This window comes from Megascapheus bottae, chromosome 6, assembly GCF_031878675.1.
Source record: "Megascapheus bottae isolate mThoBot1 chromosome 6, mThoBot2.hap1, whole genome shotgun sequence".
Lineage (NCBI taxonomy): Eukaryota > Metazoa > Chordata > Mammalia > Rodentia > Geomyidae > Megascapheus > Megascapheus bottae.
Genome location: NC_143514.1, coordinates 46,811,082 through 46,830,075, shown reverse-complemented (window position 1 = coordinate 46,830,075; position 18,994 = coordinate 46,811,082). Strand labels below are relative to the sequence as shown.

Here is an 18,994-nt window from a genome sequence, read left to right as displayed (position 1 = left end):
ATGCCAAAAAAAAAAAAAAAAAAAAAAAACACGCAGAAAACACACCGTTTCAATCGGAAACATCTTTCGCCCATTCAATGCCTGTGATGACATCCAGGTCTCCGGAGGGTCTAATGCCAGGTGAGATGAGGTGGAGAAAAACAAAACCAAGACAAAACAAAGGCTAACCCCTGGGAGCCAGTCCCAGAAAAAAATAAGAAAACAATTTATTTAAAACTTTATTTCAATTTGTGATAGGGCCACAATCTAGCTGTGTAATAATAAAGCTAATGTGGTAGACTGGTTTTTTTTTGGGGGGGGTTATTTATTTATTTTTCCTGGTTAGCATCTGTCACTCACCCATGAAAACGTAATGAAGCATTTATGGTTATTACCATCAGAGTCAATGGGCTAAAAATGTTTAGCCTAATGCACTCTTGGTCCAGCCAATAGGTCCGCGGCTGGTATATACAAAGTCAGGAAGAGACCCTCCCTTTCCCTACAAAATTCACGAGCCATTAAACTTATTCTTTAATAACAGCTTCTGTACAAATGGAGACCCAGGCAAACTTGGCTGTCAGGCACCTCCTGAAAAGATAACAATTTGCATGGAGACAAGAAAAGTGTGTGAGTTCCTTGGCAGGAAGCAGTCTTGGGGGGAGAAAAAGTAGATCACAGGAAATTCCTCACAGGTAGGAGGGACTTCCCATCCATAATTCTACTTTTCTGGGACAGCAGAGCAGATCTAATGGTCAGGACCCAGGTTCACCAGCTCAAAACTCTCCAACTTTTCCAATGTTCTAAAAGGAGAATGAGTTGCCGTGAGGAGCTGTGCTACACTTTGTGTAGAAAGTTCTGGCTGGCCAGTTAACAGAAATGAATCATTTCACTTTCCTTAACTGGAAAAAAAAAATCCTGGAAATCTCAGTACCCAAGCAACCATAGAGAAATCTGAGAAAGCATGGCTGAAATGGAGGGAAAGATGATATTCAACTTCAGTAGGGCAGGACAGATTTTCATGCCTTGAGTGATGGAACACAGGCTCAACTATCCATTGACTCTGTCAAAAGACAAAAGTTCTCCATGCGCTGAATTTCAGAAGCATTTACATGCATTGTAGGGCCCTGCATGCCAGAAGTGTTGCTTTTTACCTGCTTTTCACCTGGTTGTCTTTCCAATGGTCACTGTCATAGCTACATTCAAGGGGTTAAGTTGGCCAAGTCATGCAAGTGTAAAAGGATGTTAAACTCTACCTCCATTCAGGGATAGACAAAGCCCACTCTGGGAATAGGGCTAATTCCCTGAGATACAACAGGGGTACCAAGCTAAAGCAACTTCCAACTTCAAGCTTCCAAGCTGCTGACCAAGAACTTAACTGGCCTTCTAGGCACTATGAAACCAAATCTTGAAGCAATATTCTAGTTGTTATGCTAAACCTGTCAGGCAAGAACTCATCTGAAAGTTAACTGAAGCTTTAAAAATACCAATAACATTTGTATGAAATGTGGCACAAGGAAAAAAAATCAATAGATATTCTCTTATCACCTACTCTGAGAAACAGCAAAGTAATATGACAGCAAAGCTACATATATTATTTATTCTGTTCTAAGGCACCGTTTGGGGTATTTTTTTTTGCATAGCTCATTTAGCCTTCAGAACAGTGAAGCAGGTAAGGTACGATTATTGAACAGTATTGAACATGGGCTCACTTCATCCCTGACTGTTTACTACTCTGCCTTTCTATGTTCTCCTCTCCACCATGAAGAGGGACCATACCTCCTCTGAGATTTTTGTGAGCCTAAAATTAGACACTGTTTTGGGATTGGCTGATACTCTCTAAGTCCCCCAGTAAATATTCCTTCTCGTTCTAGAATAATTCCAATAAAAGACCTTATTTTAGTTCAGCCAGCTTTGGTAGAATCCATTTGTGTATCAAGCACTTCACCTTGGGAATGGTGATGATACATTGGAAACCAAATCTGCCTTTGAGGGACCCAGTCAACTGGGAGATAGACATAGGCACAAAAGGTATGCAGATGGGAGGGGAAAAGGCATATTATTGAACTCCACTGCACCCTATGTGATGGTTCTTGGGAATGAAAAGAGGCAGTCAATTAAGGTGCTGTTTGAATGTGACCTGTGATTGAAAGTGAAAAATCAGTGATCAGTTATCAGAAATCCTAAAAGCAATAACTATTCCTCCAGAGAAAGGGATGCAAAGTATAATAATCTCTGTGTTGTATGCTACTTAAAATTCTATTTATTCCTGCAAACATTTGAAATATGCTCCTCATTGGATAGTGAAATGAGTTTGTGCTATAGGTTTGGGGACATTCTTTCCTTAGAGCTTTATTGAAGTCTGGTTGACAAATACCATACGTATTTCAGGTATATAGATATAGTGTCATGTTTTGACCTGTGTATACACAGTGAAATGATTGCCACAATCAAGCTAATTAACATATTCATCATTGCCTATAGCTAGTATTGTGCTAGTGTTAAGTGATAAGATCACTTAAGATCTACTCCCTAGTGAATTTCAAGTGCACAACACCTACTTTTTATTTGTTTTTGTTGGTTGTGGGACTTGAATACAATACCTACTTTTAAACAAAGTTACTGTGGACTACATTCGATTTGAAGCTTATTTGTCCTACAACTGGAAATTTGTACCCTTCAATCTCCCCTTCTCCAGCCTCTATCCCTTGGAAACCACAGTTCCATTCTCTGTTTTACAACTTTGCCTTTTTTAGATTCCTTGTGCATTTGAGATCATGCAGGAGTTGTCTTTCTTTCCATAGCTGGCTTATTTAATTTGGCCCTCTAGGGTCCTCTAGGCCCATCCATGTTGTCCCAAAGGGTAGGATTTTCTTCCTTTTTTTCAGATACAAAAATATTCCCCATACATACACGTACACATGACATTTGCTTTAGCAATACATCTGTCAACACAGACAGTATGTTGATTCTACTGTGAATAATATTGTAATAGGCAAAGGAGTGCAGCAATCTCCTAGAGATGCTGATTTCCTTTTTTGTGGGCTTACACCAGGAGAGGGATTGTGGGACACGAAGTGAGTTCTACTTAGAGATTTCAAAAAAAAAAAAAAGTTTCACACTGTTTCCCAGAGTGGAGATACTAATATATAGACTTTCTAACAGTATACATAGCGGGGGGCGGGGAGGGTTCTGTATTTCTTTGAGTCTTTTTCAATATTTGTTAAAAACAAATGTTTTGCTAATAGCCTTCCTGATAGGTGTTAGGTACAGTCTCACCATGGGTTTGATGGCATCTCCAAGCAACTTTCATATACCAGCTGGATACATATATATTTGCCAGTCCTGGGCTTGAGCTCAAGGCCTGAGCACTGTCTTTGGGCTTTCTCAAGGCTAGAGCTCTACCACTTGAGCCTAAGCACCACTTCTGGCTTTTTTTTCTATGTATGTGGTACTGAGGAATCGAACCCGGGTCTTTGTGTATGCTAGACAAGAACTCTACCAGAAAACTCCCGGCCATCTGCTGGATATATTTTTAAATCTACTTATAATATCTATTTGTTATCAGGTTGTTCATGCTTTGCTGGTGAGCTAGATGAGTTCCTTAAGTATTTAGGGTGCTAATTCTTCATTATATATGTAGTTTCTAAATTCTCCCTCCCCCTGTTCCTAAAGGTTATGCTTTCATTCTGCAATTTTCTTCCAGGACATAAGAAACTTTTTCATTTTTTCCCTAATTCCTACTGTATTGTGTTCCTCCTTGTCTACTTTAGCTTCAGTTACTTCTCTGCATTTGATGTCATGTCAAAAAATCATTGATAAGAGCAAATACTTAGGAGCTTTATAGTCATGTTTTCTTCTAGAGATTTTATGATTTCCAGTCTAAAATTTATGCTTCTAATCCATTTTGAATCTGTTTCTGCATATGATATAAGAGTTCAAATTCATTGTTCTGCAAGAGGATGTGCAGTTTCTTCAACACAATTTATTGCAGACGGTACCCTTTACTCTGTGTAAAGGCACAACATCTTGTTATCTAAGATAACAGTTTGGATGTTAGTTCCACACTGTTTCAATTACAGTATCTTTTTTTTTCCAGTTCTGGGGCTTAGACTCCGGGTCTGGCCACTGTCCTTGAGCTTTCTCAAGGCTAGCAGTCTACCACTTGAGCCACAGCACCCCTTCTGGCTTTTTCTGTGTATGTGGTACTGAGAAATTGTACCCAGGGCCTCATGAATGCTAGGCAAGCAGTCTACCACTAGGCCACACTCCTGGCCCTGAATTATAGTATCTTTATAATATGCTTTGAAATCAGTAGTTCAATACTTCTTAAAACTGCTTTAGCTATTCGGGATGTTTGTGAGTTCATTTGAATTTTCAGGTTGAAAAAATATTATTAAAATATCCATAGAATTTTTGTAAGAGTTACCATGAGTCTTTAGGTTTTTTTAGTTAGGGAAGATGCTTTGATGATAATACTTCTTCCAGTCCATAAATGCAGGACATGTTCCCTTTTATTGGGTCCTCTTTGAAATGTCTCTAATTAGTGCTCTGTAATTTTTGGTGTAGACAAGATTTATCTCCTTGATTAAGTTTATTCCTGCATACTTTGTTATTTTTATGCTATTGTAAATGGAATCGATTCCTTAGTTTTGCAACTTGAAGACAAATTATTATAGAGTTATTATCCATTACATAGTCTGTAGTGCTTAAATTTGCTACCATTATTGTGATATTTCTATATTCTTAAAGTTCTCAAATTAGTATGTTTAAGCTGTGTGTCAGTGGCTCATAATCCTAGCCACCCAGGAGGCTGAGACCTGAAGACAGTAGTTTTAAGATTTCCTAGTAATAGAAATCCATGAGACGCTTACCTCTATTAACTATCAAAAGATAGCATAGAAGATGTAGCTTGAGGATGAGAGCAACAGCCATGAACAAAACAGCCAAACAAGAACTCAAAGCTCTGAGTTCAAGCTCACAATAAAAAGTAGTATGTACTGTTTTAAATAATGTTTAGTTCAAACATTTCTAGCAAGTTTCTTAGAGACATGCACAAAGTACATTAGCATATCAATCCACTAAATGTCAACACAAGGTTCAAGCACGGTAATTCCTACCTTTAATCCCAGCTCTCAGGCAGGAGATGTGGATGGGAAAAATGGGAGAATTGAGGTTCAAGTCCATCGCTGGCAAAAATGTTCATGAGCCCTTATCTCAGCAACCTGGTCATGGTGATACATGCATATATTTTTCATCTACTTGGAAAACATAGATTAAAACATTTTATGGTTTGAGAAAATGTTGGATAAAATGTGTGCAAAACAAACTAAAGGAATGAGGTTGAGAATTTAGCCTAGTGGTAGAGTGCTTGACTAGCACGCATGAAGAACTGGGTTCAATTCCTCAGTACCATTTACATTGGAAAATCCTTAAATGGTGCTGTGGCTCAAGTAGTAGAGCTATAGCTTTGAGAAAGCCCAAGGAGAGCACTCAGATCCTGAGTTCAAGCCCTGGGAATGGCAAAAACAAACAAACAAAAAAACCCCTAAATGTCTGAAACATGAAGGGTGCTAAAAGATATACAAGACAGGCAAGGAAGGATGCTCTGAAGACTTTATAAAGAGAGAATGCTGTCGTTTTGAAAGAACAAACCTGGGTAGCTAGGTGAAACCTGTGGAGTACAGTGAGGTATTCTGGGCTTGAGAGGGAATGGAGAATAAACAAACAAACAAAAATAATAAGACAAGGTGTCTCCATGTGGGTAGCTAGAGGTGCCTTTGGAGAAGCAAGTCTGAATTAACTGTAGAGGAGTTTGTTTGCTATATTCATTCCTTTGAAAGTTAGAATTTCATTGTGTAAGTTTATAAGGAATCTAAAAATGAAAACAAGAATCAAAGAAAATAGGAAGAAGGAGGAGGAGGATTAAGAGGAGAATAGGGAGAAGGGGGGGGGTAAAACAAAGCAATATTTGACACAATATGTTCATTCCTTTGGAACTTAGAATTCTGTTGTGGAAGTTTATAAAGGAATCTAAAAATGAAAACATGAACCAAAGAAAATATTAAGGAGGAGCAGGAGGAGAGGGAGAGGAAGAAGAGGAGAAGCAAATATTTGACACATTTTACAAATTAAGCACATTTCACATACTTATTTAGATCCTCAACAGGACCCTCAACATATAAGTAAAATATACAATTTGTATTTCTCTAGCTAAAAAGACAAATGGAAAAATATTTCTATCAGTATACATGAAGGCAAATGATGCTTCACTTCTCTTGGTTCCAGGAAAAGATGGTGTGGCCGTATTATGAAACTTGACTCTGATTTCCAGTAGCTATAAATAGCATTCCTTTTCTTTTCCTAGAAGGAGGTAAGGGAAAGCTGCATGTAGGGGTAGTGTTTATGCCACCCAGCTGCTCTTTCTAGCTAAATGCTCAGTGGAAAGGAAGTAGAGAGTGAAAGTGTTTGTGAAAGGGCTCTCATGTTCCAATGCAAACCCCCAATTTTTTCACTCATGCAGTAAACTTAGGTGACATTAATGCATTATAGAAGTAGTCAACTAAAACAAATGATAGAAAATGACTGCATTTCTGATGCTTATAAAGAATCAGAAGCAGAGAAGTTTGGCATCACATAGAAGATATGGTTGGCATGGTTGGCATATATTTTATATCTTCTCTATTAAAGGTATGACACACTTGTAGTTTTTGCCTCTCTAGGACCATTCTTCCTGCTTCTGAAATAGCACCTAGATTTAATTGATGGATAGTTCTTCCACCACATTTCCTTTCTTTCATTTAGTTCTGGTACAGATGACTCTATCACTAGCTGCAGAGAAACATAGGTGATTTCTCATCAGGCCTTCCTTCATTATAACAATTTGGACATGATCAAATGGATGAACTGTTTGCTTTTGATTGAGGAACAAGGAAAGTAAATTATTTCTCCTAAATATTGGACAGAAAGCTGGAAAAGTATAAAGACTACAGATACAAAGAACCCCCTTCATGAAAAAAATGTTTTTGGATCTGTGAGCCAGTAGTTCACAATTGTATTCCTTGTTGCTCTGGAGGTTGATATGTAGAGTAAGTATCACATTTTGAAGCCAAGCTAGACAAAAAATCCATAAGTCCCCATCTTAATCAATAACATCAGGTGTCAATTTCCTGTGTGCATCACCCTAGTTATGAGGAAAGGGCAAATAATAAATAGTGGGATCACAATCCAGGTTGGCAGAGCAAAAAAATAAGAGTCTATAGAAAAAATACATAAAGCAGAAAGTCATTCACTTGGTAGAAGACATGCTTAGCAAGTGTTCAGCCCTGATCTCAGCACCACAGAAAAGAAAAGAAAATACATGAGAAAGAAATACATAAATAAGGGCATAATGAGATTCCACTTCTCATGTACTAAAATGGATGCAATTTAAAAGTCTGAAACATTAAATACTTGGCAATGCTCTGGAGATCTCATATATTGCCAGAAAATCTTCCCTGGCACTTTCTTACCATGTTATACACACACCTACTTTATGAGTGCTTGCAGGTATTTACATATTTATTCCTCCTAGATATTTACCTGTGAGAAATAAAGCATTCACACACACACACACACACACACACACACACACACACACACACACACACCACATTTAAAAGCTTATTGCAACATTAATGGGCCACACTGGAAACAATCCAAGTAATTATGCACAGTAGAATAGCTGAACAAATTGTAAAATATTCATATAGTGAAATACTACTGAATGAGAAGTAAAATACTCCACTACATATATAGCAATATGGATGAATCTTTAAAACATGTTGAGAGAGGAGAAGCCAGACCAAAGAGAGGATATTACTATGATTCCACCTCTATGAAAATCAAGAATAGGAACAACAAATCTACAGTAAGAAAAATTAGAATACTAGTTGCCTTGGTAGAGGGTTATTGCCCAGAAAGGGATAAAAGAAAATTTCTGGGATAATGTAACATTTCATATTCATAATATAATATTAGCCACATAGATAAATACACGTGTTAAAACCAATCCAGCTACTCTCAAAAATCTGTATAGTTCTCTCTCTCTCTCTCTCTCTCTCTCTCTCTCTATATATATATATATATATATATATATATATATATATATCCTTCACTTTAGCATTATTTAAGAGAACAAGTACAGAGCACATGGAAGATCTAATGAAACCCTCCAATCACAATATGTAGTACTCAATTATGATCCAGCCCAAAGTTTTGTGCTAATAGTAAAGGTCTTGAAAAAAATCATCTATAGTTTTGCTGAATACCATTAGCTCACTCATGTTAGCATAGCTACTTAGAAACTGAGATCTGAGGATTGTGTATAATGTCAGCCCAGGCAGAAAAATCTGTGAGACTCTTATTTTCAGTTAAATATCAAAAAGTTAGAAGTAGTGCTGTAGCACAAGTGATAGAATCGCAGCCTCAAGTGAAAAAGTTAAAGGATGGTGGCCAGGCCCTGAGTGAGTTCAATCCTCATACCAGAGAGCATGCATTCCTCGCCTTGCCCCTCAGCCGCGCACACACACACACACACACACACACACACACACACACACACACACACACACTGTATATACTCAAAATGAGAAGATTGTTCTGATACCTAACAATCAGCCAGAAATGTCATTTTATGTAAGTAACCTGTAAGTTTATATTAATATAGAGGAGATGATTGGACCAAAGTGGAAGTACCCTCCTGAAAGTGGTGAATATTAAGAATGTCCTAGCATAGGAGTTAATGAATATAAGTAGATGGTATCTTGACAGAAAGTCTTTAGAGAAATTCAAGTGCCAAACAGAGTAAATGGGAAACCTTGAACAATAAGACCTTAAGATCTCTTTCAAACCCTGATCTTCCATGATATTTTAGAACATCCTTATACATAAGCTCTGAAGCCACAAACCTATTGTTTGTCCCCCAATAGTTATTTAAACCTCTACCCTTCCTAAAGGAAACAATGAGGAAAGCACAGTTTTACACCTAAAGGTATAGGTTGCACAGTTGAATTTTCATGAAAACTTCACCAGGAAAAAGTCACCTCTCTTTCCGCAAAACATACTGATGGAAATCATACTTTATAAAATATTTTTTTAAATAAAAAAGAATGTAATTGCTCATTGAATTGTAATATGAATGCAAATTAACTTACTGTAATTACACTGTGCAATTTTCTACTTTAAAAACTTAGAAAATGGAAGAGACCTGATAAGTAATTTGAACTGTAATTTCTCATTGTGTTCATTCATTATGCAATGGGTACCATAAGCAATTTGCTCTGTTTTAATGTAAAATGTTTTTGAGTTCATACCACGACATTGGCAGGACTCAAATGAAAGCATTCAATATAGACAGATAGTTGTCCCCTTTCCCACATGTGCACTGCTGAATAAGATAAAATTAATACAGCACAAGGGAATTTGTGAAGGGTTCTTAACTTTGTTTCTCTCATTTTGGAACCTTTATCATATTAAGTGTCTCTCTATTCTACTCTCCCCATATATTTTAAACAATCAGGGATTTCCTCAGCAAATAGGAATTCAACTATCAGCATTAATAGTTACATGGCACTAATCAGGCACAGCAGTAAAGAAAAAAAAAGTTCTAATTTGAACTCTCCCATTAATTAAGTGTGTGACATTCTCCATTCTGATCCTCATTTCCTTCATCTGTGAACGGAAATGATGGGCTAGGTGATTTCCAGCTTCCACCATGGCCTTTACGGATTGCTTTGCAGACACTCTCTTCTTTGCGTTGTTTAAGCAGCATGAATGACAGCAAATGAATTTCTTATTTAGAATTAATGGCCCTTTGAATGAACCACAAGCCCTGTAGTTCATTCACTCATTGCTAAAGAATGCCTGACACCAAGATCATCTGTGATGATGCAAATGTTTTAAAAAATAATAATTACCCATTTTCATGCAAATAGTAATTTGCATATGTAGTTTCCAAGTTGTAAATCCTGTTAACTGGGAGGCATAGATACAGTGAGCTGGGATCTCATTTAGTATACAGTACAGTGGAAAGAGAGGGGGGAGCCTTAGAATCATGAGACTGGTCTGATTTTTCCTAGAGTTAATCACCATATTAGGACTTAGGAATTTCATTTTTTTAGATGGGATCTCCTCATTATCACCCTAGATGTTGTATTGAACCTATAAGAAGTGGAAAGGCATTTGGTCATCTATGTGCGTAAATATTTTATTTACTTCTCTAGACAAGCCTGTGAGATAGGTCTCATTATTGTCTTTTCCTGCAGATGAAAATGGAGGAAGTTAAATAACTTGCTTAGGGTCACAACATATGACAATATCTGTACTCTCTGCCTGGGAGTGTAGTGATGTCCTTTCATCTTCTGGACTTTATATCAACATGTACAGTTATGTTTTTCTTTGTCTCTTTATGTCTTGGAACCCCTTAGAGAATAGGAATTATTTACTGTCTGTGCAACTCAAACTTCTATGATCCTTTATTTCCTTAGCTGAAAAATGGCTTCCCGAAGAATACTCATATCCTTTGGCTCTGTGTTTACATAACAATATCATACTCATGCTCTCTCTTTTCCTTTTTTGTAAAAATCACAATTCCCAAATGAGTATGTGCTACCTCAGAAGCTGACTTAGCTTTCACCTCTGGAGTACAAGGGCATGTATCAAGCTAAATCAATGAACATATGGTACCTCCTTGGGCAGAATGGTTGATTCAGAGATTGACAGTGAACTTAAACTTTGTCCAGTCAGAGTGAGTCTCAGTGAAGTAAACAAATATTAAACCAGATGTCCCTTAGTGGACAAATGGTTTAAGAAAATGTGGTATATATACACAATGGAAGTCTATGCTTCCATAAAAAATGGCATTGCCACATTTATAAGGAAAATATATAAAAATTCTATTAAATGAAGTAATCCCAAACCCAAAGAAACATAGGTTGCATGGTTTCCCTCATTTGTAAAAATTAGTATGGCTTGTATATAAGTTTATCCATTAAGGGGAGTGGAAGGGGAATGTATATAAATAGTGGGTCAAAGGTGAACTAACTAAGCAGTGATATTCACTAGACACTATGTTGAAAATGGACTATAAAACTTGTGTGGGAAAGGGGGTTAGGAGGGAAAACCTGGGAGAAAAGAAATGTACTCAATATGTGATGTGTAATTGTAACCACTTTGTATACCTTCACAATAAAAATGGAAATTGAAAAAAAAACCCTCTTCTTTCCTAGATTTGAAGGAGAAAGAATAGAAGTAGAACATAGCCCTGGATCTCCAGGTTAGTTTCCAAAGAGAACAGGCTTTTTATTTCAAGTTGGATTCAAGGAGATAGGGCAGAGAAGTAGAAATCCAGCAGGGCTGTGATCACCCTGACTGTATCATCTTCACAATAATTTGAATATATTCCTTTTATCATGTATGACTGCATTAGTTACATGTTCTACGGCTGTATACCAAAAGCATATCATCACCTTGGCCAAGAGGTTTTAAAGATGCAATGAAGTCACCATCGGCTATCTAAGCAAAAGTTTAAAAACTGTGATTGGATAAGGAAGGAGGGAAAACAAGATGAGGGGCAGGGGTGGGGGGAGGAAATGGGGACCAAAACATGAGAAAGGATATCAATGTATGTGAAGTAATGCACCCTCTCTCTGGTGAACATAATGTAACCTTTCTATTAATTACAATACAAATATATGTAAATTTAAAAAAACTGGATTGGATGTGTGATAAAGACCATCCTGATGGAAACATCCTTATTTCAGCAGATATGGTACAAGAATTTCATGTATATTAAGTTTCCTTCCATTAAAAATACAAAACAGGGTGGCTAGGAGTTTGGCATAGTGGTAGAGTGCATGAAGACCTGGGTTCAATTCCTTGGTACCAGGCCTAGGACTACCAAAAATTACATAATAGGACCCTCCTATCTTCCTATCTTCTCATATAATCCCCCTCAGCACATATTTCATGGGCCTCCACCAGATAAAATAGTGCTTCCCTGATCATGTCTTCCATGTGTTTGCCTCCACATCATTGCTCATACCACTTTCTTCTCCAAGATTGTCCCTCCCAGTTCCCATTTGTTGAAATCCTTCCCAATAGGCAAAGTTGGTTTTAAAGCAACCTCCTTGGGCCATTCTCTATTTTGTCTTCCCTTCTGTGTTGTTCCTGTGCATCCCTGTCACGTGCTGATGCCATTTTCTGCATGTCTATTTCCCCTGTTGAGACTGTAATCTTTTAGAATAGAAGCTAAGCTCCTTATCAATGGAAAGTGAAGGAGCTGTATGCAACATCTGCCACTGCACTAGGATCCCGGGCAATTCCGCGGATGTGACTGCCATTCGCCATTGCAGATTGTATTACAGACTAATGTAACAGAACACTTTAGTAACACTGCTGAAAATCCTGGTACTCAGACTTCTTAAAACAGCAACCTTAGCTCTGCTAGATAAGTATCACGACACTTGTACATTTTATATAATTTGAACAAGCTTGTTTTCCCTTTAACAAGTAACTAGTCTCTGGTCATAACATTTCCAGTATTTGCACATATTACTCAAATGGTATTACAGCAGATTAGATTCCAGGTTATCCCTATTAAAATGATATGATCTTGTACTCTCTAGTTTTCTTAAGTGAGAGAAACAAGGTAGAGCAATGCTAGGACAGCAAAAAGTGCCAGTAACTTCAGGCCTTGACTCTGGAAGAGTGCTGCCCTGTAAGTGAAGATTATGACATGTGTGTCCATGGAAACAGCCTTGATAACTGTTAATTAAGGTAATTTTAAGCTATCAAAGGGTTTTAAACATTTGAAGGATGGGGACAAATGCTTGTAGTAGATAAATGATTATAGCATAAGGAAAAACTCAGTTATATATGCAACTTGTCTCTAATTCAGGTATGTCCATCTCCTTTCTCTCTACCTGCTAGGACATAGCCTGACCCAACAACTACTGTCCACAAACCTGAGAGAGGAAGATCCTGAGTCACTCACTTCTCAGCACAATTAGCAAAGCTGTAAGTCTGTTGTCTATAATGCTAACACTCCTTTGTTGAATGCTAAAATATTCTGCCAGATTCTAAAATGTGACAGCCATTAGGAACCTTCTATATCTGGATTTACTGTCTGAATGGGATGCTTGTGCAACGTGGAATCTATGAGTGAATTTCATACTGTGTGACATAATCTCATAATCTAAGATGATCATGTTTCTGTTTATGTTTCTCCAGTGGGAAGCCCCACTGGAGGAGAGAGAGAGGGAGAGAGAGAGAGAGAGAGAGAGAGAGAGAGAGAGAGAGAGAGAGAGAGAGAGAGAGAGAGAGAGAGAGAGAGAGAGAGAGAGAGAGAGAGAGAGGGAGAGAGAGGGAGAGAGCGCGCGCAAGGGAGGGAGAGAAAGAGCGAGGGAGGGAGGGAGGGAGGGAGGGAGGGAGGGAGAGAGGGAGAGGAGAGACAGACACAGACAGACACACAGAGTATCAAAGAATTGAGGGGGAATATCTGACTAACCCAAAGTCATACAGTAAGCTCAGGCTGAGAAAAGTTGAAATAATTCTCACATCAGTAATCAGTATGGTATTTTCCCTAAATGCAATCCCCTCATCCTAATTTGATTCATGTAGAAGGTTGCTGCCATGTATAGTCTAATACCAGCATTCGTTATTTGCCTAGGTAGCATGTGTAGGTCTGCCCTAATAAACATTAAGCCAATCTGAAGAACTGTGAGATTAAGAAAATCTTTATATACTAAAATTGCAAGGAATCTAAAATGGAATATCAGCATTAGCTAGGCATTTACTATTACATTTTACTCGATTTAATTATGATTTCATTTCTGATATTCAAATATTTAAGCAGCTTATCAGGAATTATCTCTTCATTTAAGTATTCACCCAAAATTGTTCTAATGCATAGAATAAACCAACCCACTTCAGAGTTAAGGTATTTTCTATTTCCTGCCTGACTTAGGGGCTAACACCACTTGAGGAAACTCTCATAATTATGATTTAAGTTTAATGCACACAACATGGTGCCTATCAAAAAACACTTCATCTGTTTCTACCAATATAGAAATGTCCTTAATCAGTCTTCTTTCTTTCTTTCTTTCTTTCTTTCTTTCTTTCTTTCTTTCTTTCTTTCTTTCTTCTTTCTTTTTCCATATGGGAATGAAAATTATAGCTCTAATAGTCTGGCATCTGTATCTATTTCACTTGTATAATTTTATGATGTTACTCACTCATCTACCTGCCCAGCCATTCAGACATGAATCTTACAAGTATTCATTCCAATTTCTATCATCTGGTTAGATAATTCATGTTCTTTCTGTCACTGTACTCTGAAAAGTCCCATCTTCAGTCTAGATAGACCATCAATCTATTTAATACCTGTCTATTAAAAAAAAGGAATTACATTATGACTTCTAAAAGCATTTCCTTTGGTGTTATTACATGTGACTAAATCTGAACAATCTGGTTGTAGCTTGGTGAATCCAGAAAAATCTTTTAGTAGAGTTCCCAGGTGCAGATCCATTCTCAACTTCCCACACCCATTTAAGCTAATAAAGTAGAGACAAGACAGGGACTTTACTATCTTCTTTAGAATCCATTGTTCTGAATAACCACATATGATTTCATTTTTACCAAGTCTCTATTTTTATCAGTCATGTGTTCATTTATCCAGAATTTTCCTCAGCATCTTTCATGTGAAGGATGTAGTGCCATAAGCATGAGGGATGGAAGAATGGAAGACTGATTCTGTTTTAAAATAACTCACACAAGTATGAGAGGGAAACTTGCATAAATGCTTTTGCAAAATAATGTCTTTGGTATTATAATAGAGAGTGCTGCTATATACTTTATAATTCTCTCATCCTTAATGGGCCTCAGTGGCTCATGTCTGTAATCACAACTACTCCGGTGCCAAGATCTAAAGATCATGGTTTGACACCAGCCAGAGCAGGAAATAAACTACTGAACTACTAAAAACATCTTAAGTGGAGTATGGCTCAAGTGGTAGTGTTGAGCAAAAGAAATTTAGGAACAGCACCCAGGTCCTAAGTTCAAGCCACAAGATCAACACACACACACACACACACACACACACACACACACACACACACACACACACACTCATCCTTGGAGAAAGGTCCTTAGGGTAGGTGAAAATATCGCAAATGTTTGTGACAGAAAGACTTATTGGCACATAGTCTCTGATCCACTGGACCTCAGCTGCTGAAAGGAACTCTCCAACATAATCCTTTCTAGTAATGTCAGATATATTGTTGAAATTCACAAAGAAATCCCAGCGAGAGAAATCCTTGTGCTTTCCAAACAACCATTATATATATATATATATTATTGTGATTAATAGAAGGGTTACATTATATTCATCAGATAGAAGATGCATAACTTCACAAACATTGATACCCTTTCTTATGATATGGTCCTCATTTCCCTCCCTCCACTTATCTTGATTTCCCCCCTTTCCTATCCAATTTCAAATAACCAATTAAGCACATATAAAATATATCAGATAACAATGTGAAATATTGTAACAATATGAGATAACCAAGGGATGGCAAAAGAGATGAGCGATAACATAGTACACTAAGAACAATAGTCATTCATTCTATGGCTTTTGTTTCCTTATTCTAGAGGTCCTTACATTTAGTGTCATACTATTTGGCCTAATGTCTCTAGATTTTGTTCTATTGTAAATCTCTACTAGGAGAGCCCAAGGTTTCTACTGATTATGGCAAATGAGGGAGACTATTGAACCTATGTTCCTTTGAGTCTGGCTTACTATAATTAATATGATTTTTTCTAAGTCTCTCCATTTCCTTACAAATGGGGCGATGTCGTTCTTTCTGACAGCAGCATAGTATTCTATTGTGCATAAATTACACATCTTGTTATCCACTCATCAACTGAGGGACATCTGGGTTGGTTCCATATCTTTGCTATGGTAAATAGTGCTGCAATGAACATCATTTGTGCTAGTGGATTTAGTATGCCCTTGTTTCTGGATGATTGGGTAAATGCCAAGTAGTGGAATTGCTGGGTCATAGGGGAGCTCTATGTTTAGTCTTTTGAGGAACTGCCATACTGCTTTCCATAGTGACAACCATTATATTTTTATTTTGGGTCATCTTTTCACTCTTGTCGTTGGCTCTGTTTATTTCTTCCTTACCTTTTAGCGCTAACGTTGCTCCTTCTTTGGACTTCCTGTGCAGAAGAGCTAATAAAAACTCAGAGATTCAGAGAGAAATATGGTATGATGGCTATACAATGTGATACCCAGATCTGATTGCTCTGCAGCAAACTCTCCTAATCAAGATTTCTCTTACAACTAACTAGTAGCCAATGTCTAGGGATAAATATTTAGAGTGTGGCTAGAGCAGTATTTGAGGGGTTCTTAGTGAAAGGATGAAATTTAATTTGTATTTTGGGAAACTTTTTTCACATTCCCTGAATGAAGCAACAGTAGTGAAAAAAATCATATGTAAATCAACCAGCTTCCTTCAGAAAAATCTCTTCTGGAATGAAGCATACCATCAATGAATAAGTAATAAACATAAGTAGAAAAATGTTTTAAAAATATTTCTCTGTAACTATAGCTGCAAAGGATCCACACTGATTTACTACTATAAATATGTACACTGGTTGTAAAAAACCTTTCTGTGCTGTCCCAGTGACAACCATTGAATATTAAACAATGCCTAGAAATCTTACCATATCATACATTTCCCAATAATCTGGCCATCGGTGAGTATAGCATACCAGCATATGGGTGAAAGGATTGGTTCCCAGATAACAATGCTATTTTAGGAGGTAGAGTCTCTCTGAAGGAAATAGGTAACTTAGATGTGCCCTTGCAGGGTATTTTGTCATCTTTCTCTTATTCCCACCATGAGGCTAGTAGCTCCTACTCTTATGTTGTTCTTCCTCACCTCAGACCCAAAACAATGGAGAGGCATGCCTGATTCCAAGAGCTAAAACAAATCCTTCTTCCTTTTAGTAGTTTACGTCAGGTATCTTGTTGCAGACGGGAAATCACATATGTTTAGTCCTCATGCTTTTCTGCAACCTTTTACAAATTGAGCTTTGAGTCTGGATGTTGAGTTTTTCCTGTAATTTTTTTAAAAAAGTTAAGCCAGTTAGAAATATAAACACAACTACACAGACATAAAAATTTATGACTCTAGAAACACAATGTTTTATTACATATATTAATATGTATCTATGACATACAAACCCTCAGCCTAATTTTAATTATGTTCTAAAATCTAAGTGCCAGTGATTGTATATATAGATTCTCTTCTTGAATACTTGTTTGTTAAATGCGTCATTTGAAATATCAATGTTAAAAAATTATTTAATAAAATCAATGTTAATAAATTATTTAATAAAAAATTAAGCCAGTTAAAGTAGTGACAAGACCACTCTTTTTTACTAGGTATTAAACTAGTTTTAAAAAACAAAATAAGAAAAAAAAACCCAGGCAGACACTGGTGGTTCACACTTGTATTCCTAGCTACTCAGGAGGGGAAGATCTGAGGATTATGTGAGGACTGGGTAGGAAAGTCCAAGGGACTCTTTTTTTCTAATTTACCACCAGAAAACTGGAAGTGGTTCTGTGGCTCAAAGTGGTGGAGTATCAGCCTTGAATGTAAAATCTCAGGGAAAGCACCCAAGTCCTGAGTTCAAGCTCCATGACTGACCAAAACAAAACAACAACAAAAAAATCACACACAAAAAACAAAGAAGCAAAAAACAACTACAGTATCTTGGAGAGTTAGAATCACGATAGTCCAATCAGTAACTAATAATGTTTGAGGGTTCCATTATTATTATTATTAATATTATTAAGCATAGTATGGCCAGATTTCTCTTCTGTGATGGATTTATTAATTGAATAAATATGTATTGGTCATTTAATTTAATGAAAAAATAAGTCTTAAAGTATCATTGATCTTCATTCCAAACACTTTCCATTTTATTCCAAAGTTGTTTAAGTCTTCATCTCATAACTGACCTTCAGGATTTGTGTTAAATGTGTGTGTTCACCTTCTGACCTGAATTTTTAATTTCTCCTGAACAACACAATTTCAACTTGGTCAAATGTTTTGTCCCTTCTCATCTGAGGTCCTATAGGTGTCACTGAGTGTCAGGAGACCAGGGTCAATTCCTTTGCCCACAATGTTATAATATGCTATCACTTAACAGCCTGATAAAATGACCTGACATTTCAAAGGATAAAAATGAGTAAATATAATAAAAACTATAGAACATAAAACATAATTCAGTGTTTAATTTGTTCTATGATGTTGCAAAAACATGTATATCTTAGCCTTGTACAATGGTTCACTTTTGTAATCTTACTACTTAGGGGGTAGAGATTGGGAGAAACATTGATAAAGGCCAGTCTGGATTTTAAAAAGTAGCTAGTGATATGGAACCAACCCAGATGCCCCTCAGTAGATGAATGGATCAAGAAGATGTACTTATGCACAATGGAATTCTACGGTGCCATCAGAAAGAATGACATCACTCCACTTCTAAGGAAATGGAAAGACTTGGAAAAAATCATATTAAGTAAAGTAAGCCAGACCAAAAAGAACATAGTTTCAGTGGTTTCCCTCATTTGTAATAATTAGTACACATCTAGGACTCTCCTAGCAGAGGATCATAATAGCTCAAAAGCTGTACACTTAAGGTCATATAGTTTAAGACTAAATGAAATGAACTCTAGGATATGGAAACAAGAAGTTTATCTTTGTGATTGTTGTCCTTAATGTATTATATTATTTCTTTTCTCTTTTTTCCTTTAATGGTTAATCTCCTGCTGTTACTGTATATGACTTTGTTACCAGGTATATTGTATATATATTTATTTGAAATAGGAAAGGGAATTGGGGAAAACAAGATGATTGGGAGGGGGTGGGGTAAGGGAAATGGGGACAAAAACATGAGAAGGGGTATC

General features: G+C 37.0%; 1 protein-coding gene across 1 annotated transcript in view; it reads right to left on the bottom strand.

Moving 5' to 3' along the window:
• Positions 1 to 18,994, bottom strand: part of Dab1 (DAB adaptor protein 1) — a 592,785-nt gene that overhangs the window by 402,024 nt on the left and 171,767 nt on the right. The gene's annotated exons all lie outside the window — the stretch shown is intronic.